The sequence below is a fragment of the Perognathus longimembris genome, chromosome 1 (assembly GCF_023159225.1).
Source record: "Perognathus longimembris pacificus isolate PPM17 chromosome 1, ASM2315922v1, whole genome shotgun sequence".
NCBI lineage: Eukaryota > Metazoa > Chordata > Mammalia > Rodentia > Heteromyidae > Perognathus > Perognathus longimembris.
The window spans coordinates 32484445-32510087 of record NC_063161.1 but is presented as its reverse complement, the minus strand read 5'-3'; the positions used below and the strand labels follow the sequence as shown (position 1 = coordinate 32510087).

The following is a 25643-nucleotide window of genomic DNA, read 5'->3' as shown; positions in this document are numbered from 1 at the left end:
TATCAGTCAATCCATCTACTACCTATCTGTATATATGCTTATCATCATCTTTATTAAGAAGGTTTTCCAAAAGCTTTTTGAGCTGTAGAAAACTTTAAAAATATCTTACCAGAAAATATAGCAAAAAAAACCCAAAATGTTCTACTGTGTCTTCTAGAAGCTCACACCAAGGATGACTGCTTTTTGTTCCCACTTGGGGACTACAGGGAGAGATTTATGGGTTTCAGAAAGAGACAGTGGTGGCTGAGGGAAGGGCTGTGGCAGTGGGTGCTACCTTGGCAGTCTGAAGAGGAAATGCTTGCAAATCAGCATTGTGTAACAGTAACAAGGCAGACTGCTTCAGGCTGCGCCAACCCTGGTGAGAAAGAATTTGTTACAATTGATTTTTAATTTTGGACACAGTACTGGGGCTTGAACTCAAAGCTTCAAAAAGTTGCACAGCTTTCTTGGTCAAAGCTAGTGCTTGGTCAATTTGCACCATCATACTTCCAGGCTAGAATTTTGTTCGTTAATTGGAGATGGATTCTAGAGGAATTTTCTGCCTGGGCTGGCTTCAAAGATCCTCCAGGTCTCACCCTCCGGAGTACCTAGGATTTGGGGTGGGAGACAATTGCTTTTGGCTTTCTGATTTATTAACTCCATATATGATTGTCTTTTTAAGCTGTGCTGACTGCAACACAAATGTCAAAACATATTCTGAATAATGAATTCCAACCTCTCAAGTGATAACCCATGCAGAAAGCAAGACATCTTCTAAGCTAATGAGGGTAGAATAACAGAAAAATTACTGTTAGCCATGTATAACGAAGGAATCTTGTTGAGATAGATTGGGGATGGGTGTGTGATGGAAGAGATAATTATCAGTGATCAACATGTAATGTATTCTTAAGTTGACATGTTCAATTGAAACCCCTTTGTACAACAACTTAAAAATAATCATTTAAAAAAAGGGAGGAAGAGAAGATATCTTAGTGTATTCTTTATTTGCTTGAATTTTTGCTTAAATCTACATCAAAATCTTTTCTTTTTCACTTTAACTGTTGTTCAATATTTGTATAGTTGGCCAAGTGGTGCTTAAACATATTTGAGTCAATGCTGGTTGGGAACGCTAAGCTCTCACAGGGCTGCATTCACAGATGTTCAACTACAATCCTAGGCCTGTGGCTGCACTTTGTCAGGTGTGTGGCTGTGATCTGGGGCCAGATCCTTTTGTGTTGTTTCCTTTTCCTCTGGGTTTTCCCTCTGCTCCCTTTCAGATTTCCTTTAAATTAAGAGTAAACCACGTCCTTCCATAAAAAGAGTGGTTATGCAGATTTTGTTTTTCCTGTAGAGTATCTGTGATGCAGTATCAAAAATTACATATGCAGAAAATATTTGGTTTTAGCCAAAATATTTCTAAGATGCTTTGAAGTCTTAGGAGTCCCAATACCACAGTGGCAATATGTTGCTATTTTCTTTGAAAGCAGGACATTAAACCATTGAAGTGGCTCATCAGATCATTTATATAAAGTGCAGCTGATGAGAGTTTACAGTCCCACAAACAATAGACTGGTGGGTGGATGAGTTACTATTCACTGTGCAACCACCAGGTTGGCTGGCTTCTTAAACATGAGCAAGACTTCCCTCTGAAGCCGTGACAGATTGTATCTGACTGCTACAAGCTTCCTTGATGAGGATCAATAATGTTACCTTGAAATTTATATCTTAGTAGATCTAGATGAATGCCTTAGTCCCAGGTTTTTATAGTAGTTTCCAGTCCTTGGGCAGTAAGCTGAATCCTAAATGGGTTTCTCTTTTCACATGTTTATTTTGGAAAGGAAAGGTTAAAAAGACAGGAAAAGACTACTAAAATAAAACGATTGTGCTCAGGTATCGGAGTTCCCAAATCCCTTTAAATGAGCACTTTTTTTTTTAGAATAACATACTCAATAGTCCTTTCCACAAATGTTGATAGGATGACTACTTATGCCTCTACTGGGCCAGGTTTGGATTGCAATAAATAAGGTACATCTTTCCTCAGAGTTTATAGGTAAATCCTGAAAACACAGAAATGAGCATTAAGGACTGAATTTGGCCTGGCAGGCATGGCAGGCAGTACACAGGGACTTGAAGAGTGCAATTCTGGAGGTGATGGTGGTTTGGAGATGAACTAGATTAGAGAAGGTAGCTATGAGGTGGGAGGGGGAGATGATCAGGCACCAGAGTTGCAAAAGCCTTGTGCAGCAAATTAAGTCATCTAATTTTGATCTACTTTTTTTTTCTTTTCTGCCAGTCCTGGGCCTTGGACTCAGGACCTGAGCCCTGTCCTTAGCTTCTTTTTGCTCAAGGCTAGCACTCTGCCATTTGAGCCACAGCCACTTCTGGCCATTTTCTATATATGTGGTGCTGGGAAATCGAACCCAGGGCTTCATGTATACGAGGCGAGCACTCTTGCCACTAGGCCATATTCCCAGCCCGATTTTGATCTACTTTTGCATTGCTAAGACTTCAATAACCTGGTGTGGTCTAGCCTCTAAGCCATGGGGTAAGCAAAAATATATCTTGCTGGAGCACAGCTTTTGATAAATGGTAAATAATTTAAAATATTTGTTGCTAAAGGAGTGGAATACAAAATGGGCTTTTGTATTAAAAATAAACCATGAAATTTAAGATATTTTGTGCTGTGATGGGTATCTTCAGGTTCTATCTCAGTGCTTATTTTCTCCCTCTCGTGTGTGTGTGTGTGTGTGTGTGTGTGTGTTTTTATATGCTAGTACTTGGACTTAAACTCAGGGCCTGGGTGCTGCCCCTTATCTTATTTTTCCTTTAAGCTAGTGTTCTATCTCTTGAGCAATAGCTCTACTTCGGGCTTGTTTGTTTGCTTGTTTTTGTGGCATGATCAATTGGAGAGAAGAGTCTCAGGACTTCTCTGCACAGTATGGCTTCCAGCTGTGAGCCTCAAATCCCAGCCTCCTGAGTCACTAGGATTACAGGTATGAGCCACTGGTGCTTGGCTAGGATTAAAAAAAAATTTTTTTTGCCAGTCCTGGGGCTTGAACTCAGGGCCTGGGCACTGTCTCTGAGCTTCTTTTTTCAAGGACAGCACTCTATTACTTGAGCCACAGTGCCACTTCCAGCTTTCTCTGTTTATGTAGTACTGAGGAATTGAACCCAGGGCTTCATTCATACTAGGCAAGCACTCTACCACTAAGCCACCTTCCCAGCCTTAGGATAAATTCTTATAGCAAAGGCCCACTGTGATGAGAAGCTTTTGAGTTTTAAGCAAATGATAGGAACTGGTTTGCAGTTTAGAAAGATCTCAGGCTGTGAGGGAGAAACTGATTTAGAGAGAGTCAGAGGGAAAGCAATTAGAGTTTAGGAGACTACTGCAGCCACTGATAAGAGAAATAACACTGAGTCCAATTCAGGTGGTAGCAGCAGGGAATTTATTAAAAAAAAAAGCGCTTTCCAAGACATTAGAGCAATCCAATCAATGGGATGATTGCTGATTCATTCACTTATTTAATAAACTTTCACTGAATAGCTCCCAAATTCTGGGCATAGTTCTAGGTTCACAGCAGGGAAAGACACAGGAAAGAGCCTTGCCTTTCTAGTTCTTATTATCTTAAAGAGTTAGGCAAAACCAGTCTGATGCCTACTGGCTCATACCTGTAATCCTAGCTACCTAAGAGGCTGAGATCTAAGACTTACAATTTAAAGCTAGCTTGAGCAGGAAAGTCCATGACATTCTTATCTCCAATTAATCACCAAAAAAGCAGGAAGTAGAGCTGTGGCTCAAGTGGTAGAGCCCTAGCCTTTAGCTTAAAAGTTCAGGGACAAAGCTCAAGCCCTGAATTCAAGTCCAAGGACCACCTACCCCTATCCTTAAAAAAGGTTTAGACAAAATCAAGCAAACAAGAAATGAAGTCAGTCACATAAATCAGTGCTAAATACTCTAAGGGAATAGGCTGGGCAAAATAGTATTTATTTGGAGAACAGATCAGGAGATCCTAAGTGGAATTAGGTGAGTTGAACAGAAAATGAGTGAATGAACATTGTTCTATATTGAGACCAGGGGTATAAAACAAGCAAACAAAAAGACCACCTCTCTTTTGTATGTGTTTGTTTTATTTTGTTTGCAGGCCTGGGGATTGAATCCAGAGCCTCATACATGCTAGGCAAGGGTTCTGCCACTGAGCTACATCTCCAATTCACTCAAAGACATATTTCAGAGTATGATGCTGATTTCAGTTTAGAAATTCCAAGAGAGTGTGTGCTCAAGACAACTTGGTAATTCACACTGAAAATAGCAAGAATTGGTAGGTACATAGGCAGAAAAGAAAAGCTGGCCCAGAGGCCTACACATACATATATAACTTGCCCATACAACATGGATTCACAGATCAAAACAGCAGCACATGAAACTACAGATCAAAAGAAAGGGGGCTTTGAATATGGCCTAGTGGCAAGAGTGCTTGTCTCATATACATGAAGCCCTAGGTTCAATTCCTCAGCACCATATATATAGAAAAGGCCAGAAGTGGTGCTGTGGCTCAAGTAGGCAGAGAGCTAGCCTTGAGCAAAAAGAAGCTAGGGAGAGTGCTCAGACCCTGAGTTCAAGCCCCAGTACTGGCAAAATAAATAAATAAATAAATAAATAAATAAATAAATAAATAAATAAATAACAACATGAAAGGTCAGGGAAGTCTTAGTCCTGAGAAGGTTTGAGGTATGCATACAGATGATTTATTCTTTGTTAAGCTGAGTGCCTTCATCCCATATGTAATAAATGTGTGGTACATCTCCCCACATCCACTTGTTTGACAGTTTGAGTTCTGTGTGTCACATGTCATTAGTGGAAATAGCTCCATGCGCCTAGGAAGCTTCCGGCTGTCCTCTGCTGGAGTGTGTGCCACACAACTCTTCCTGACTGTCCACTTGAACTTCAAAAAGGCATCTGCACAGTCCCTAGACAGACTACAACCTATAATGAGGCCCATGGCCAGCAACACAGGAAAGCCATTAAGATAATGAGGGAGTCTGGAGTTCTTTTTTATAAGGTCCCTAGAGCCCCAATTAGGGAACTTAAAACCCCCAATTCCAAGGATGTGCTGATACAGAAACACCCCAGATCTTTATTTCCTCCACCAGATAATGGGAGACAATAAAACCACTAGGGTGTGAAAGGAGGAAGTCCATAAACCCATTTCTGGCAAGAAGAGAAGGAACAGAATATAAAGAACATATTTTTCCATCCTCCACCAGTCCTTTCACCACAGTTGGGTGCCTTTCCTCAACAGTTGTTGCCTAATAATGTTAGCATTTATGTTGACCTTTAAATTGGCCATCTGGCTGGAGACAGTTTTCTATGATTTAGCTTTAGATAGGAAGGATCTGCCCATTGGGTTTACTGAAGTCATTCATATGTATAAAAGCCACAAATCTTATTTGTGGAGTCTTCCAACATCAACATGGAAGAACACTCTACCTTTAAGGAAAAAAAAAAACAACCAACCACCAATGTACCTGCTTGAAAGGACACTGAGAAAATAAAAGCTTCTGTTCTGAGGTTTTAAATAAGCCTTTTCCCATGTTATCACATTGCAGCAAATGAAAATGAGTGATTTCTTCTTCCCAGACATAGGATTTTATGTGAAGAGCAGGCTTTAAAGCCTAATATGCTAGCCAAAACCAGAAAGAAAGACTTCTTTAGGATATGTTGACCTGTTAATTGGTTATTCTGGGAACAGAGATAGAAAGATTTTTTTAAAAATGGGTCATAATTTGATATAAATAACATGTTTACCTAAAAACCATATTCCAAAAGTAAACCTGGCCTTGTTTTGTCCTTGGTGTCCCGCATTTTTCTCCATCTACTCACAATGTCAGTAGATCACTGGTGCATGCCCAAATTCTGCAGTTGTTTTCTTACCTGTCTAGGCTGCCATGCCACAGACACTGAAAACTCCCTACTTTTCTAAGTCTGGACATGAGTGGATATCCAGTGACAAAATATGTGTGCCCACTTGTAGTTGTTTCTTCTTTTCGAAAATGAATCAGATAGAATTGATGCATGTAATTCTGTAATCACTCCTTTGCACACCTTAGACAGGTTGTATCTATAAATTTTCTTCTTAATAAGATGACCTGGATACCATTGGCTCAATCCTGTAATCATAGCTACTCAGGAGGCTGAGATCTGAGCAAAGTGGTTTTGAAGCAACCCCAGGTAGGTAAGTCAATGATACTCATTTCCAATTAACTTCCAAAAAGCCAGAAGTGGAGCAGGAGTCAATTGGTAGAGCATTAATTTTGTGCAGAAAAGCTAAGGGACAGTGTCCGGGCCCTAAGATCAAGCCCAGGACTAGCACAAATTAACTAATTAACTAAAAGATGAAAATGAGGCAGGTATGTTGAGAGCCCCTATATTTCATTCCCATATTAGACTGCATTTAAAACAGTTTTGTTACTCAACACAAACAACTAGATAGGTAGCATTTCCAGTCTGAAGCTTTGAATGTTGACATAAAATAACAACCCTGCTTTAAGGAAATATAGTTTATTCTAAAGCAAACACGAATGACTATGGATTAGGAGCACTGATTCAAGTAATACTGAGTAATGATTACATAAACCTTTATAGCCACAGGAAACAGTGAATCACTATGTTTACAAAATATGTAGATGATGTCATTAGGTCAAGGGAGAAACTTGATAGGACTTAGATTTTTGAATTTCTCAAATAGAAAATTGGGTTGGTGCTAGCAAGTGGTGGGTCATGGTCAGCAATATAGTCTGGAGGTTTTATGGAAAAGGATGTGAGGTCAAATACAGAAATTGATAGTGAATGTCTCTTACAAGAGTCTAAACAGGGTCCAAGACAGTTTGAATTCTTGATTCACAGCCTTCCATCTCTCTACAGTCAGTATTTTTACTCAGCCAAGATCAGCAGCTGGAAAGATCTTTAATATGGATGCAGATTCTTCAGAAAATTTCTAGATAAGATAAGAAAATTAAAACTAAACAAGAATTACTTTGGCCTGGTGCCATTTAATGGGAGCACATGGGATTCTTTCATTCTAAAGGAATTTTGTTTTATTTTGTTTTGGGGTGGTTTTGTGGGAGGGGGAGGGTATTCTTAAGTCTTTCTATATCCTTAGAGAACTAAAGGGTGGGGGGAATCAAAATCCAAAAGGACCTTCATTAAATGAGACAGGTTTGTTGGTATCTGGTGATTATTCCATTGTTAGGGTCCTAGAGGTGACTATGTATGACCTTTTCTCCTGGCTCTCAATGTTTCTGCCTAAGTTTCATCTTTAATGTAATTAATTAAGTGTGCCAGTTCTGGGGCTTGGCAATCTTTCCCTCTTGCTCCCCCCCCCACCACTACCAATAAAAGGGCTTGAACTCAGGGCCTTTGCACTGTCTTTTACCTTTGCCACTCAAGGATTGCATTCTGCCACTTAAGACACAGATCCACTTCTGGATTTTTGGCAGTTAATTGGAGGCCAGAGTTTCCTGGACTTCCCTGTCTGGACTGGCTTTGAATCATGATCCTCAGATCTCATGTTCCTGAATAATTAGGCCTGTGATATACTCACTCCTGACTTCACTTATCTCTTTACTTAATGCTTCATTGAGAAAAATTTCAGGCAGCTCATCTGTAACATAACACTATCATTCTGGAGAAAATTTTTCTTACAAGTACTTATAAACAATGTAAATAAAAATTCCCCTACTACAATTAAATTTGCTAAATTGTGCTACTACTGTAGTATCAAAGCTTCAATTTAATTGTCATCTGTATGTGTGAGTACTAAGGAAGAATTTTCCGTAACTTTATGAGGATAATGATTGTCAGCTTTCCAGCCATAATTACTAGACATATGACAAGGATACGGTCTATGTCTGAGGTAAAGTGAGGGCATAAAAGAGGAAACATTACTTTTAAGCCCATTACAAATATCAGGAAAGGATTAAGAAAAGACAGCCACCATTGATAAAAGGAAGGTTACATTCCAACACATAATTACACTCCCAGTTAAAAATAAGAAAAGCATCCTTCACTTGCAGACATCACAGAAACCCGCCCAATTTTAATCAGACTTGCATTACAGATAATGGAGAAGAAAGACATATGAAAGATAATTACATATTCCAGATTACTACTTTTCTGTTAATGAGAAAGGAAATTTATAAAACCAAATTTGCCTATTTCTCAGTTTAGAAAAAATGGAAGTCCTCAGCATGAATGGAACAGTGTCTCAGAGACCTAAGCTTTCAGGTGAAATACACACTGGGTGATGAAATTCAGGAGCAGGAAGAAGTCTTCTCCCAAACAATGGTGCCTTTATTCTCTGCCAGGGAAATTCCCTATGGAATTTCTCCATGACAGCATTTTCTATTCAAACTTGGACTACCATTGGGAAGAATTTAAATTTCTTTCTTTCTCTCTCTCTCTCTCTCTCTCTCTCTCTCTCTCTCTCTCTCTCTCTCTCTCTCTCTCCCCCTCCCTCTCCCCCCTCCAAAGAGGTTGGGTGACAGACCATTCAACAAATGCTACATATTTACTTATCAGTAGCAATCATTTAGTTAACATTTATGGTTTTCTAATGGCTATTAACATATTGTCATAATTTCTTGTCTCGTGAAAGAGATAGCCACTAGACTTGATTTCTAAACTCTCTTCCTTCTGACTGTTCTTTCTTTATGGTTTCCATGTCTTTGCTATAACTTTCTCTGAGGTCCTGTATGGACTTCTTTACTTCATTAATTTGATTCTGAGTGCTGTCTCTCAAATCTTTTAGCAGGGTAGCTATCTTTTCATTGGACTCTTGAAGTTCATTTATCTTTCTATTTGTGGAGGCCATGTAATCCTCTATTACTTTATGGATGGATTGATGTATTGATTCGAACTTTTCATTTAGTATTTTTATCAGTAAAGTCTGTAGAGCATTTTGAGGGTTGTCTTCTAGGTGTTTGATTGACTGCTCTGCTTCCTGCTTGTTTTGCGTGGAGATGGGGTTCCCTGGCTTGCCCATCTTTTTTGTGCTTCTTCTGCCCATTTAGGTTGGAAATGCCAATCTACAAGTACCTGTGAGCACTGTTTAAGACCCAAAGCAGGCCTTACCAAGTACCGTTGTATAAATCTTACAAGTTCACAATTATATACAGATACCTTCCCTCTCTTTTTTGCATATAAAATCAAATTTGGTGTCCCCAAAGAATACACTTTTAATATACAACCAACCCTGAGCCCTGTATTCAGTAGTTACTTATTTACCATTATAACACTATGAGCAATTTTTTTGTTCTTATATTTAGTTCTTTTTGTACTGGTGGGCTTTCTCTATGAACCACTTTGGTTCACTGGAATTGAATAGGGATACCCTCTATCCAATAACCAGGGGTCAATGGAGTCTGGAGTTCCTGGAAGTAAATTTACGAGGGTAAGATAGGGTAGTGAAGAGAATAGAGTAAAATGAATGGGAGGGGGCGTGAAGATTTTGGTTTAATTTCAGTGAAGTGGAAAGGTGGAGAAGAGTAGACTCGGGAGAAAGAATGAGGTTAAAATGATAGACAATGGAGAATCAGCAGAAAAGAGTAAAGGTGTTAGTCAAAGGAAAGTAATTTCAAAGAAAGAAAATGCGATAACAGAAACAAAACAATACATGAAAATAAACTCACAAAACACAAAAAATTTACCAGTGCCCCCAATAACACAAACAAATAAAAACGGAAAACAAAAAACAAACAACTCGATGAAAAATAAAGAATAAAAAATTAAAAATAAAAGAGAGAGAGAGAAAGATAGCCACTAATCAAGTAATGCCTAAATGAATGTTTAATTATGGACAGATAAAAAGCTGTTTAGAGGCAAATCTAGTATTTAAAAACAAATGCATTCACCTTGGGTGGGGTCCCTTGGAAGTTCTAGGAGGAAGTGATTTTGGAATTAGTTGATGGTTGCCAAATAAATGGGAAATAACTGAAGTGAGCCAAACAACGAAAAATTATTCTGAGTATATTCAGTAGCCAATGTCAAGAGGTTCTATGTAGCCATAAGAAGGAATGAGGTATTGATAAATGCTATGATGTGGATGGAACTCGAAAACATGCTGCCAAGTGAAAGAGGTCAGATACAGAAGGCCACGTATTATAGGATTTCACTTATATGAAATAGTTGAATGAGATCAGTGAATGAGAAGTTAGTATGGAATAAATATGGATTTCCTTTGGGGAAGATAGAGAACTATTCTGGAACTCAACAGAGGTGAGAATTATAGAACTTTGTGGATACACTGAAATTGCGTTGAGTTTTCCACCTTAACATGGTTCAAATGGTGATTTGCAGGCTATGGGTATATGATCAGTAGTAAAGCAAAACAAAATAAGAGGACAGTGTTCAAAGATCTTCCTCTTGGCGACAGTGAGCAGAGCCCTTCCAGAAACTGAAAGGTAGAGAATGATGTGAAAGGAATTGCAGAGACATCTGGGAAATGAGAGAGATATGAGGCTGGGACAAGAGCAGGCAGAGAGAGAGCCATGGTGGCCAGCGTACATGAATGCATTCATGTGTAATAATTAAGAATGAGTTATTTATTTATAGGACTAAATATTTAATAGGTAGATATAGGTTTTCAGTGCTGGGATTGATGCGATGGGCTTGCACAGCTGGACAAGAATTGTATCACTAAGTTTAGTATGCCCCAGTTTAGTATTTTATAGTTTGCAAGAAAGGTATGGTAGAAAGTGAGCTGAAGGGAAGGTAATATGCACAACACAAATGTTACCTTCTTGCCAGGTTTTTGTAGGCATAACCTCTCTAGATTCTCTTAGCTAGACCTATGTAGTCTTGACATTATGGAAACACATGAGAATCTTTCAGAACGAGAGAAAGTAGAACTTGACACGAGTGGTGTATGGTTATAAATTCTTTATGGGATGGCAGTGTTTATATTATTTGAGATGAGGGCCTCCCAGGTGCTAGTAGGGTAATGAGTGGTGGCTTGGAGGTTTTTATGGTGAGAACTTATGAGTGAATGAATGGTGAGGTGTGAAGAGCAGGTGCACTTTGAGTCATTGCTGGTGGAAATGATGTGATTTGTGTTTTTCATGATTTGAAAAGTCTGTTGATGATGGGCCAGAAGTTGTGGACTTCAGACATTGGCAGAATCATCTAGACTCACCACAGGAATGCCTGGTTGCATTTCAGCTCTCCAAATCTAGTGTGCACCACACTGAGGCAGAGACAAGGCTGTCTCACTTTAGAGAAGGTGCTTTAGGCTAGTGGTATTCAAGCCATAGGTTTAACAAGTGGAAAGTGGCCTGTCACAGGGAACTTACTACGTTATGTATACCCCACCAGATTAATAACTAAAATTGGGTCAACTTTGGTGAAAACTAAGAAATTACAAATATAATTTTATAGATAAAATATCTAACTAAAAATCCTCTAGTTATATCATTAGGTTAAACTAAGAATTCTTATTTACTTTCTAGCTAAATATCTATACAGTAAAAATTATATTCCCAATTGATATAGATTTTGAATGAATACATCTCTGAAAACTGCAATAACTTTTTCTCTTGGATGGTGTGTTTCTACCAATTGCTATTATTTATCCCCACGAATGTTTATATAATGCTGGGAAATATCTCAAGTAAAAATCTGAAAATGGGCAACAAGAGAGTCTTCTCTTTGTTTTCATTTACATATGTGTACATTTCTATCATCAGATTCCATTACAAGTAGAAGATTTTGAGAGCCATTTGATAATAGAAAAATAAATGTTGAGAGAAATCCCTTGTAGCAAACTGTTTGTAGTAAAACTGCATAAAATACTCCATGTTTTTGCTATTATTATCTACTTCTGTAAGAGAAAGGCTTGCATTGTGTCTGTGAGCAAACAGACAGAGTCTACCCTCTTTCAAGTGGACTTGAAGTTTGTTCAAAAAAGTCAAGTGTGTCAATCCAATTAAAAAGTTTCCTATTAACTCAACAATATTCATGAGGACAAAAGCTAAAAGGTAGGATAGGAATGAAGGAAAACTAGGTTCTCAGAAAGCTTAAAAATCTAAAATCTTACTGTATCTTCAACACAATTCTATGACTTAAAACTATCTGAAACATTTAGGTTCAAAAATTCTTATTTATTTTATGTATTTAATTACAAGTAAGATCATGGTACATATGACAAATCTCTATTATTGTGCACATTTACTTAAAAATTGGAAAACCCAATATACATTTTAAAAAGCATTTTCAAGAAAATGACACTTCAGTATCCCCAGACAATGGATAGGCTTCTCAGAACACTTGCCCTGAATACAGAAAAAACTTACAAACGTACCAAAATATCAGACAAAAAATTCAGCTGTTGGAATTCATTGACACCCATAAGCCTAAATTTAGAAAGCAATGTTTTCTTAATTGACTCCCTGATACTATCTTTCTTATTATTATCAGCTGGAAGAGAGATTTTAATAGTCAGGGGTTATAAAACCCTAGGTTTTCTGTTGCTGGGCTTTTGGAGGGTCTGTGAACATTGCTCATCAAATCTTCTGATAAATACCGTGTGATAGAATTGTATTGCATCTACTTAGCTAAACTGGAACTGTGTTTTCCAGATTTTTTTTCTCTGCACTGCAGATGTACAGGATCATATGAACTTCAAGAGCTTTTCTCTCTCTCTCTCTCTCTCTCTCTCTCTCTCTCTCTCTCTCTTTTTCTCGTGCTTAGAAGGTGGCTTCATGGCACTGGACACTGTTGGAAGTCGTGCATGCTGCCACTGATCATAGGCTTACCTTGTTGGCATGGGACACCACTAGGCTCCTGCCAGATCCTCCTGCTAGGTCTGCTGCCCGGAATCTTGGACTGGATGCATATTTAACTCCATGATGGAAGGAACCAATTTTTCATTCATAACTGTCTGTGGACCTCAGATGCCATTTTCAAAGACAGATACAACAGCTTGGCATCCTTACTAAGACCTCCTAACCAGTTTCAACAATACTATAAAGTGCCTATAGTTAAAATATATTTACATATAAATATGTATATATTGTATAAAGTACGTGTATATCTTATAATTGAACCAAACATACAATAGTATGTGTATGTGGCTTTGCTTAAAGCCAACTAATAAACTGTCTATTTAAAACATACATTGTAGAATGTTGTGGATGTAGACCATATAAATACAGGAACCATATAAATGAGCCCAGTAAGGGAAAGATTTACTTACTAATGAGGAAGCCAGCAAAATGGTAAGAGGATATCAGAGACCCACAAAATCAAAGAGAAAGGATACAGGAATAGGATGATTCAAATTGATTCAAAGGTGTTTAATGTACTACATGAAAATCAGAATTTTGGGACTTTTATTCCTTTGGCAAGACATGGGGCTTAAATTCAGGACCTAGTAGTTGTTCCTTACCTTTTTCAATCAAGACTAATGACTGGGCTGGGAATATGGCCTAGTGGCAAAAGTGCTTGCCTCATATACATGAAGCCCTAGGTTCAATTCCTCAGCACCACATATGTAGAAAACGGCAAGAAGTGGCTCTGTGGCTCAAGTGGCAGAGTGCTAGCCTTGAGCAAAAAGAAGCCAGGGACAGTGCTCAAGCCCTGAGCCCAAGCCCCAGGACTGGCAAAAAATAAAAATAAAAAAGAAAGAAAGACTAACAATCTACTACTTAACCATGGATCCTCTTTTGGGTTTTTGCTGATTAATTGGAAGTAAGATTCTCATGGACTTTACTACCAGATCTTGCTTTGAACCACAATCCTCAGATCTCAGGCTCCTAAGTAGTTAGTAGGCACCCAGGATGATCTATCTTTTTTTTTTTTAAGAAATCAGTAGCATCTAAACAAGATGAAAATAATTTAAATAATATCAATTTTGCACAAATTAAAGTGTATCTTTATAATGTCTACTTACAGATCCAATAGTAAACCAGACCCAGTTTTATCTCCAAGGGATGAGTTTTAGGTTCTACAGACACTACTCTAGTAAGGCTTGGAAATGAAATCAATTTCCTTTTGATATATTTCTAAAGTTTAGATGAATTTTTATATAGTCATATGTACTTTTCTGTTTTGTTGGTCGTGAAGCTTGAACTCTGAGCCTGAACTAGTGCACTACCACTTCTGGTGCAGTGCCACTTCTGGTTTCCTGGTGGCTAATTGGAAATAGGAGTCTCACAGACTTTCCTCCCCAGGCTGTCCTTGAACCAAGATCCTCAGATCTCAGACTCCTGGGTAGTTAAGATTATAGGCATAAGCCACTGATGCCTGGCCTCATTTTTTTTTTCTGCAGAGAACATCATATCCTACACTAAAAGGACTTGTAATTTTAAAAAGAAAAATAATGACTGAACAAAAACAATCATAACTGATCACATTGAAATCTGTGATTACAAAAATAAGAAATACCTGGTTAATACTGTAAACTCTTATTTAGTTTATTATTTCCCTTTTGAATTTTTTTTATTGTTTCCCATTGCTAGCATGAAAATAAAAGTACTCCAATCTTTCATTTTTTAAATAACATCTGCTCATCTGGTATTATATTAAGCCATCATATTATCTATTTATCTTGCTTTAAATAGCAATAGCCAACATTCATTAAGGCTTATTTGGTGTGAGTTGTCTCACTGAAGGTCCACAAGGACTCAGTGATGACGATTCTGTGTCTGGCCTGGCACTCCAGAGGTCAGCTCAGGGAAGGAAGGAACTCACCTGAAGCCACACTCTGGATATTTGAACCTCAGTCTCTCTCTCTCTCTCTCTCTCTCTCTCTCTCTCTCTCTCTCTCTCTCTCTCTCTCTCTCTCACACACACACACACACACACACACACACACATACACACACATACACACACACACACTTTAGAAACTACAGATTTAACAAACACTACATTGTCTCCGCTGGAAGTCTCCTAGAAATGTAAATACATTTATTAAAAATGGACTTCTTACTTCCTTTGCAGTCATGTCTAGTGTGAGCAAACTGCCTTGCTGGCTGGAGTCTGGCACCAAGGAGCATTGGGTATATAAATTCCCTCTGCCTTGGCTTACCTTACCATCCAAACAGAACTGAAATATCTCTAAGGTTCTGTTAACCTCCTTTCTCTCTCCATGTCACAGTTTCAAATATACTTATAAAAATGACTCCAAAATATGCTTCCTCAAATCCCAAACCACATTCACATTTCAGCTGGCCCTCTTATTTCCTCCATAGATGTTCTTCTAACATTTCAAAAATGCCCTACATTGAACACACTGCCCCCTTCTTCCCATCGAAAGAGGTTCTCATTTTTGTTCTACAGTATTGGCAGTATTACCAGGAAATCTAATCCTGTTTGTTTCCGCTACTATGTTTCTGTTCTACTGCTCTGACAATGTATATATTTTATATTTCTGTTCTACTGCTCTGACAATGTATATATTCAGGGTGTACTTGGTTTGCACAGTTTTACTCAATGGTGATGAAAACATAAGATATCTGTATGATTTATTCCCTCCTCTCTTTAAAACATCAGCATCTCAATGGGACTGACTACCTTGTCTAATACCTACTTCTGAGGCCCCACACCTCATCCTTCTCATTCTGCTCTATTAACTCTTCTATAGAAAAATTGTTCTACTACTAGCACCCTACAATATGTATATATTTGTCCCATTATTGTTACTGCTGGTCTCTGTTCACCAAAATTTCAGTAACGTGGTACCAAGATTTTGCTCACCTGTTTACATTTCACGACCACCAAGATCAGGACCCACAGTTGGTATGACATAAATATTTACCCAACAATTACATGGATCTATGAATTAATTTTATAGTGATGCCAACACAGCTATATTGTGGTGTGAACTGCAAAACCTGTATGGTTGAAAATGTCATACATCAATGAAAATGCTTTATTTCTAAAGTATTTTGACTGGGCACAAATTTTCACTGAAATAGAAAGTTGAAAGAAAAGTGATGTTCCAAAAACACAGGTCAGTGTCACTTGCTGTAACCACATGGCAATACTATATAAATTATGTAATTAGTAACATACGTGCAATAAACAGACCACCTAAAATCTGTGTTCCATTGCTAGTCCATATCCATATGTTGAAAACATATGTCTAAAACAATGTTTTAGGAGATTTCAAAATAGAGGTTACCAACTCCTAAAATCCAGAAGAGATATGGGGAACTATTTCATTATAGAGATAAATTGAGAGTTGAAAGGGTTTCAAGAAGCTTGTTCCTGGCTACATGTGACAGAAAAGGGCCCCTACCTCTCCCACAGCTCCTCCATGACACACAGATGTGCTTGTCACTCAACCTACTGCTCTCCTCACAACTAGTGAAATCCTCAGTGCCATTTATCTGCCTTTGACTTTGGACAATTTCCTTGCTTTCTCGCTCCTTTACCATCAAAGGTTACACTCATCTTAATACCTTTACCATGAATGCTTTGAGTTTCCCTTGTGCTCCAGAGTATGCCTCTTTTTTTGTCTTGTATTTCTTTGTGTCCTTGAGCATTAGTACAGAAAGTGTCATTTTTCAACTTGCTCTCTACAATATCTATCATTATGCTTTAAAAATGTAAGTCATTCACACTTAATAGATTCTTGCAGTGAAATGGATTGGAAACAAAGCCCTGGAAATGTAGTGCTGGTGGTCTTTTCATGTTATGTGGCCCATCTGTTTGCCATCACCTGTTTCCCACCTGCTGTCATTGCTAGCACAAAACTCCATCTGCTACTACTACCTCTCTTCCAAGCCTGACTTGGCACTAAATCCATCAAACACTATACTAGAGTTGCCTAGTCATCGTCATTTTCTTCTTAATGAATTTTACTAATTGCTTTGTTTTAGCTGCCTCTTGAGAATGTGCCTCTTTAAAATATGAGGAAGGTAACTAATACTGAATTAGGACAGTGTGTCAAGAATGATTTGGTAGAAGCACCAAAAAAGCCTTGTGGTTCAGAAATAGAGCAGGAGGTTACAGATGGCAAAGGGTGACCTTGGGAGGTCATTTCCTCTTCCTGGTTCTCAGCATGCTTAACTCTCAGAAGAGGAAATCAGGTGCAATGATACTAAGGGCTCTTCTAGATGTGACATGCCTGAGTATAATGTCATCTTGGCTACATCTTCAATGCCTCTCCTTCACAAATGTTTCTTGATCTCTCTCTCTCTTTCTCTCTCTCTCTCAATGAAAATAAGTGCACTACAGTTTCACTAATGCTCATCTATTTCAGAGCAATTGGTACCTGCTCTGTAATGTCACCAGGCTAGCTATGCCTGCTCCATTAGACCATCATCCTCTTCATAGGGACTGTGGCTTCTTTTCTCCCTTATTTTCTTTTTGGGCTTCTTCCATTTAAAACAGGCTTCTGTTTGTTTGGTTGGTCTTGGTGGTTTGTTGTTTTTGTTTTTTGCTTTTTCATAGTCCTGGCTGGCCACTAATTCATGATCCTCTTTCCTTACTCTCCCATGTGCTCCCATTATAGGTGTGCCATATCATATCAATTGTATTGTGGGCTCCTGACAGCAAGAGCAAAGTTTCTGTAATACTATCAAATGTTTAGAAAAATTTGCTATAAATGATATGTGCCATACACAATAAATATTTATTGACTAAAAGCAAATAAATCAATGGATGCAAAAAGTACAATACCTTAACAAGAAGAAATAAAGAAATAAAAATGAAAACACTAATGAATAGATAGGATAATTAAATAAATTTAATCCAGGATTATAAATTGTAATCACCCTGGGAAACAACTCCAGAAAACAGATATAATACATAATTTAAACATAATAGCAATGTATAGCACACTTGATGTACAAATACGGAAGTATATGGAAAAGAGGATGACTAATGTCTCAAGAAGGTAGATTAAAGAAATGGACTATGGCTTTCATTCTAAGTGGTACTTTTTAAAGCCTTGAAGAAGTCATGTAACTTTGTCTGCCTTTTATCTACTTCCAACTCTTGTATCTACTTTTATCTACTTATAACTCTATGGAAGGTATCTACTTCTAGAACTAGTGTGAGAAATACATGCCTAGTATGGGTTTAGTGTTTGATAAATATTTTGTTCTTACTTGAAATTAGAACAGAAATATTCTAATGTTCTTACCTTTTGGCCCCATGACAGTAGTATTAATGGAGCAGTGTGAGATTTGTACAGCTTCTATGACTAATGAACACATTCTACTTACATTCTTATATTAGTATAAAATACATTTGCTTAAAAATAGCTAAAAAGCACTGAGGCACTTTAAAGGCTTCCTGGATTCTTGTTCATTCCATGCTAGTTTATTCTTCTAGGTTGAGAATCCTGTAATATTTTCATAATTAAGAAATTGATAAAGTATAAACTAGGAGCCTGTGGTACATGCCTGTAATCCCAGCTACTCAGGAGACAGATCTGGAGATCACATTTCCAGGCTGGGCAGGAAAGTCATGAGAATCTTATCTCCAATACTTTGGAAAAGCCAAAAGTAGCACTGTGGTTCAAGCAGTAGAGTCTAGCCTTGAGCAAAAGCTCAGGGATAGGGCCCAGGCCCAGAGTTCAATCTTCAGGACCTTCCAAAAAATAAAAGAAATTGCAGAGTATAAACTGAACACTACTTAGCTTCTTAGTAACATATGCTCATCAGAGAATATTAATGATTGCTGTATTAGTCTGCCCAGGGTGAAAAAAAATACCATATGATGGCTTAAACAACAAGCATTTATTTCTCACTGTTCTGAAGGCTGAAAAGCTCAAGAACAAGGCACCAGTAGCTTTGGCACTAGTAAAGGCCACTGTGTAAACAGCCAACCATCATCCCCCTCAGCCTCCACACTGCAGATGGGAAAAGGACTGCCTTGTAGTCTTTTGTAAGGGCACTAAGCCTATCTATTGAGGCTTCCTGCTTGTAATCTAACCACTTTTCCAGAGAATCATCTGCAAATACCATTACATGGAGCATTGGGTTTCAATGAGCATTTGACAGGATTGCAACGTTTAGTCTTGACTAAGAATGAATACCTTTTCTTAAAACTTCAAAAAGAAAATTCTGTGGCATGTTTTTTTTAAAGAAATATCTTCCTTTCAGAGACACCCAAATCAGTTTTCAAAAATCTATCACTTAAGGTATATTCTGTGAAGCTAAAATGAACGGTGAGGGCACACAGGCTTTAGAATTGGACAGACCAGTCACTTCCTAGTTTGAATGTGACTTTGTCTTTCTAAAGGCATCTACATTAGAAGAATAACCCTGGCTACCTTCCTCAAAAGGTGATTATCAGGATTAAGTGAACTCATATAGAGGAAACAGAGTCCATTGTGTGACAGAGAATAAAGGATTAATATGTGGTACAGCCATTATTACTTCTAATGAAACACTCCTGTGATTTTATCTGCAAAATGGTTTAATTTTAAGCCTATTTAGAAATACGTATTTCATAAAGAGGTTCCAGGTTTTGACAATACAAACTGATTGAACAATCAGAGGGAATTTCTATGAAAGGCAAATTTTAGATTGAGCAGTGAATAGACTTCTTTTAAACAAGGTTTTACATATCCTAGAATAATGACACTCGAACAATGGGTTCCAAAGCCATGTCTCTTATTACTGAAAGCTTGCCAGTCTGCAGAATTGCTGACTTACATATAGACAGTTATACTTCTGAGTAATCGGAAAGGAATGGGCTATTCGAACAAGGGTATAGGACAATGTTCTTGAGACAAGCAGAGTTCCACCATCTCACATAGCTGCAAGTACACAACCTCTGAAAATAACTTCATCTGGTGGCACATAAATGGAAGTGGCTGCTTCCCAGGGAATATATGCATTCAACCATCCTTTTTCTATCTCCTTCTTCCCAGATTCTCACTCCACTAGCCACTGCAGGATCAAGCCCAGGAAAACTTATGAAAAATTCAACAACACAGAACAACCCAATCACCTAACAAAGAGACCTGGCAGGTTACTTAAATATTAAAAAATGTCTTCTGAGAAACAGTCATCTACTAGCAGACTGAGGAAATAGATTTTATCACATGTTTTTGGAGGTAGGTTGATCATTTAAACCATCTCAACTCAGTCTCAATTTTATGGAAACACCCTGAGTTCTAGCATTCCATTCATAGCATTCCATTGGCAGCTCAGCGAGTTATGTGTGCAGATCTTTCCATTTCTGTACAGATTCATGTTCACAAGCACACAAGCTGTTATAAAATGCCATTCTTTTTAACAAACATCACATATAGAATTCCCTCACCTATTTTTATGTGGCTTCTATGTATAAGGAAGTTTGAACACAGCTCTAAGAGTTCTCTGTCTCTCTCTCCCTTCCTCCTTCCTTTCCCATCCTTCCCTCTTTCCCTCCCTACTTTCTTTTTTTTTCTTTCTCTCCCTTCCTTTTCCTTTCCTTCTCATTTCCTTCTTTTTCATCTTTCTTCCTCACTCCTCCATTCTTTATGACCTGTCCTAATTAAGTTAAAACTCTAATATTCAAAGGAAAACCCTGTTTGAGGAAAACTAAGCTGTCTATGCTTTTGTGTTGGTGGTAGTGGTGGTGGTTAAGAGCTTGAACTCAGGCCTTGGGACTATCCCTGAGCTTTTTTTCTCAAGACCAGCTCTCTATCACTTTGAGCCACAGATCCACTTCCAATTTTCAGGTGACCAATTGGAGATAAGAGTTTCATGGACTTTCCCAGCTGGCTTCTAACTTTGATACTCAGATCTCATCTTCGTGAGTAGCTAAGATTACAGGCATGAGCCACCAATTCCCAACTATACTTGTGAAAAGCTATACCACATAATATCATCGACTAATATTAAATCTTCTAATATATAGCTTCATCAATAGTTACTTTGAACCTAAATATCTAATTTGGATAATTGGATCTTCTTTAGTCAAAAGATACTTCTTTCCATCATTGTACATGAAGGTACTGTACATAAAAATGGGTATATTTAAAACTGTTTATAAACTAATTGTATTCCAGGCTTCTGGAAATTTAGAGATCTTGGAGAACTTCTGGGCAGATCTCTTTTATCATAAAACAACAGAGTCAGAAAAGAGCTCATTCTAAGAGAAGTTGGGTCTAATAGAGTGACTTCTAGAATGGGCTTACAGCATCAGGGTGAAAATGATTCCAGGACAAGATGGTTCTTCATTATAAAGTTTTCATTTTCCCAGTACTCAGAGACCCTGCCTGTGAGCAGCCTCTCTGGGTCCATGAACTTAAACTGCATCCTTTCAGCTCTTCTACACAGCATCTGTCCTCCTCCTTCCTAGGAAAGTCATGCATCTACTGATGTGTTTTTCAGCCAAGGGATGTTTGTTCTACTTGACCATAGTCACCAGGAGGCTAAGCACCCTGCCTGTATTATACTCCACCACCTTCATGTTACCTACCACTTATTCGTTGGATGATGAAGAAGCAGCTGGATGCATGATTATTAGAAGAAAGAGTGGGGCATGGGGGCTTCAATAAAGGACAATAAAGAACATAAAAACAAATAATATATAGAGCAAAAATCAACATATCTTAGTTATATAGTACAGATCTCAGCAATTTGCACACCACGCATCAAGATATTTGATAGATATCAGATGCTACCAATAGTAACTATGATGCTGTTGTTAGAAAGTAAGAAGGGAAATAACTACAGGTATGCTCTTGTTGGGAATAAGAGCGAGCAATACATGACAATAAATGACAGGAAGGCTTGGTGCTTTGGAAAGAGAAAAAGTGGTGAAGAGGATTGCTTTCAGAGTTCACATCTTTTAATGCCTCAACAAACTCCCAGAACTATTCGGAAATTTTGAGGAAAGCTCAAATTTTATTTTTGTAAACTTATTTTTAGATTTTCAATTACAATGAAGAGAGAAAAGGAGTTTGCAAATGTGTGTGTGTGTGTGTGTGTGAGAGAGAGAGAGAGAGAGAATATAATTTATTTACAGCACACTCATAGTAGTTATTTTTGAGATTATAAATTATGTGTCCTGGCTTGCGTATATTTTCTGTTTCTCCTGTTAAACAAGGAATCCTCATGAGTGTAAGCAACTTAAGAATTTTGAAGACATATTTTCTTCTTTTTAAAGCTGAAAACATACTGTGTTTATTTCAGTGTACTGATTTGAGGAAATAAAAAACAAATGAAAAAAACCAGAATTACTTATAAAATTGGCACATGATGGTTGAGTTATGGCCATGTCATGGTGTGGTTTTGACTCCCATTTTTCTTCCCTGTAGGTGAGCTCAGGAAGCTATTCTCTAACAGATTTGGGAGTTCAGGCTCTCTGGGGACCCTTTGTTCACCACAAAGAGGGAAGAAATGAAAATATCAATAATTCTTTTTCTCTGTCCAAACTTCCTTTTATGTACACAAGTGTAGGTCAACTATGGGAAATGTGAGCTCAGGAAAATAGAATCCTTAGCAATGTACCTTGATACTTTTCCTTAGTCAGCAATTCATTGTTGCTTTCATAAAAAGTCTCGGGGAGAAAAACAGAACATAATGATAAGGTCCCTTCTTTAGAGAAACACTCATTGAACAGACAGGAAAGGCTAAAGTAAGCTATACTTTGTGGTTCTCCATCCTGGTACTGCTGCTCATATTTCATTTGTCTTGGCTATTGTTTTCTTCTCCAATAATTATTTATAGAAAATAAAAGCATTCACAGAGCACTCATGCCTAGTTGAACATTTTTTATTATAACTCCTTCTCCCTCCCCACTCCCAGAACTGAGGACCAAACTCAGGGTCTTGCATTTGCCCAACAAGCAAGCTCTTCCACTGAGCTAAATCCCCTACCCCTCCTTGTAACTTTTACTGTCATATGGTTAGGTAATGTTAGAACCAAGATCAGAACCACACCCTTGAATTCCTCCACATGGTGTCAAAGATGCTTATATGTTGTCTCCCATTCACACCATTTTCTTTCTCAAAAGCCAGTCATAGGAAAGCTTAATTATTCCCCATCACTTGGAGAACTCCAAGTGAGCCTCCCCAAAGTATTTGTTTATCCCCACACTTCTCATCTTCTATCATGAACAAAAATCCTATCTAGCACTTAAAACAATATATTATAGACACTTAAAAAAAAGACTTGTTGGGCTGGGGATATGGCCTAGTGGCAAAAGAGTGCTTGTCTCGTATACATGAGGCCCTGGGTTCAATTCCCCAGCACCACATATACAGAAAACAGCCAGAAGTGGCACTGTGGCTCAAGTGGCAGGGTGCTAGCTAGCCTTGAGCAAAAAGAAGCTAGGGACAGTGCTCAGGCCCTGAGTCCAAGCCCCAGGACTGGCAAAAAAAAAAAAAAAGACTTGTTGAGCCAGGTGTCTCTCTGTGAATATATCAGATTTCATGAGAAACCAGTAAGAAAGGAAAGGGAAAAAAACACTTGCTTGGGAAAATTAAAAACATTTTAAGTAGATACATATTATATTATATCTTTCAAACAATAAAATGCAGTGTAGATTCTTCTCAAGATTCCAATATTGTGCAGAAGTTTTTCTACACATGTGAATTGTCTGGCTAGAGCCTCTCTTGAGACCATCTGGCAATTTCATTTCCTTTCCCTTCTTTTCTGTTAGTCAGGAATGGTGCTGTTTCTTGTTTCCCTGGCACATGGGACCTTTAAAGAACTAAGTGCCCAGGACTGACCTCAATGCTGATGCTGCTACTCAATTACAATTGTGTTTTCTGCCCAAACCTCTAAGTGTAAAGTAGGGTGGGGATTACCAGCCCTAAAGGGATGTTACATGAGAAAGGAATGCCTGGTGCATCTCAGATCCACTAAGAGAGATACAAGAGGTTAGGAAAGGCTTCTGTTTTTCAAGACCAAACTGTAAAGACCAGAGAACACATGGGAAGAAAGTGGACTTCTGTGATGTATGCACATCCTCCACCACAATGATAACACCGATACTAACTAAAATGTTGTTTTGTTTTGTTGTTGCTGTTGTTTGCTGCCTGAACTGAGGCTTGAACTCAAGGCCTTGCACTCTGGCTCGGCTTTTTTTTTTTTTTTTTTTTTTGCCCTACAATTTGAGCCACGCCCCCACTTGAGTTTTCTGTCTGGTTAATTGTAGATCATCTCTCAGACTTTTTCACCTCAGCAGGCTTCAAACCAAGACCTTTAGATTTCAGCCTTCTGGGTAACTAGAATTATAGATATGATCCACAGGCACCCAGCACTAACCGAAAATTTGTGTTGTTTTGTTTTTGAATTTTTTTTGAGACAGGATCTCTCTCTGTAGCTCAGAGTGGGCCTTGAAGTTGTCATTCTCCTGTCTCACCCTCCTCTATGCTGTGAATATATATACATACATACGTACCATGGAATTGAAATTTCATAAAATAAAGATATGAATTAGCTTTTATAACTTAGTAAAAGTAATTTTAGGACAAAAATGACTGACAATGCCTTTCAAAGCAAGCTCTCTCTCTTTTTCCCTCTCTCTCTCTCAAAACCTGAAGCACATATCATTGAATCTGATAGGTCTCTGGAGCCTGGCAAATGTTATGTGCTGAGACTGTATCAAAGTCTTCAGCAGGATATAAACACATATTTGCTTGTAATGATCTTATACAGCCATTAAGAAATAGAGAACTTCTTAAAGTTTTATCTTTAATCCCTTTGAATTGGCATCTCGATAGTCTTTTATACTAAAACAATCTGATAATCAGATGACAGTGTAACATCTTACTGAAGTAAAAATGACTTGCATGTTCTATAAATTTAAGAACAAGTTGTAAAGATTTGAACTTGTGATTTTCAGTTCATGTATACTTGCCCCAAATTGTAGTATTTGGAGTCATGTGCATTGCACGTTGGATGAGCCAGGGAAATTATTAGATTAACAAATAAGTATTTTATGTGTATGTAGTGGTTGCTTTGTACTGAGAGAAAACTTAAAACTTTGAGGTTTAATTAAATAGTAAACTGATTTTATTTGGGAGAAACAGGAAAGAAGGTGTACTTAATCTATAGCAGGTTTTTTTTTCCAGCTTTTACCCCTAAATTATAATTTCAGAATGTTTAGACATACTGCATATTGTGTTGTGTTTTTTCCCCTGATATTATGGTTTATTCTTTAATGCCTTTTACACTGGACATATAGCTATGCTCTTAGGTTTTTGTTGTTATCTTGCCAAAATAAGTGTGACTATGTTTTAAGCTTGATTTCCCTCCCCCCCCCCCAAAAAAAAGTCTCAGCAAAAGTTGAAATCATACTTCTCAGTCAAACTCTGTATTTTGGTGTGTGACTTGGGATATTTTTTACTTTGCATTGACCATGTCTGGACACCTGAGAAGTCTGGGTGGTGGGTAGTGGGATAGCTTACCTAGGTCCTGGAAAGCCCACGCAGGCTCTTAGACATAACTAGAAGAATTCTTTATTAGCTGATGTTAACTCATTTGATAAGGGTTCTAACTATACCATCTTAAAGGTAAAAACTTCCCACAAAAAGTGCATTCTGAGACTTTTGAAGCGTCCATGTGTTTAATTTTGTGTTAGGCACTGGCTCATATTATTTACTTATTCCTTTGTCTCCCATCTCACAGATTGAGACTTAATAGTAAATGTATGTAAAATTTTTTCACATTGAAATTATACAAACATTTGATAAAAAATAAAAACCTTGTTA

General features: G+C 37.9%; 1 long non-coding RNA gene across 1 annotated transcript; it reads right to left on the bottom strand.

The window, feature by feature from the left end:
* Window positions 1-655: 655 nt before the first annotated feature.
* On the bottom strand, window positions 656-25643 carry LOC125353958. The gene is made up of 4 exons (XR_007211380.1): window positions 25535-25643; window positions 23999-24008; window positions 18882-18886; window positions 656-666 (listed from the first exon to the last, which is right to left on the bottom strand). It is a non-coding gene; the product is annotated as an uncharacterized LOC125353958 (long non-coding RNA).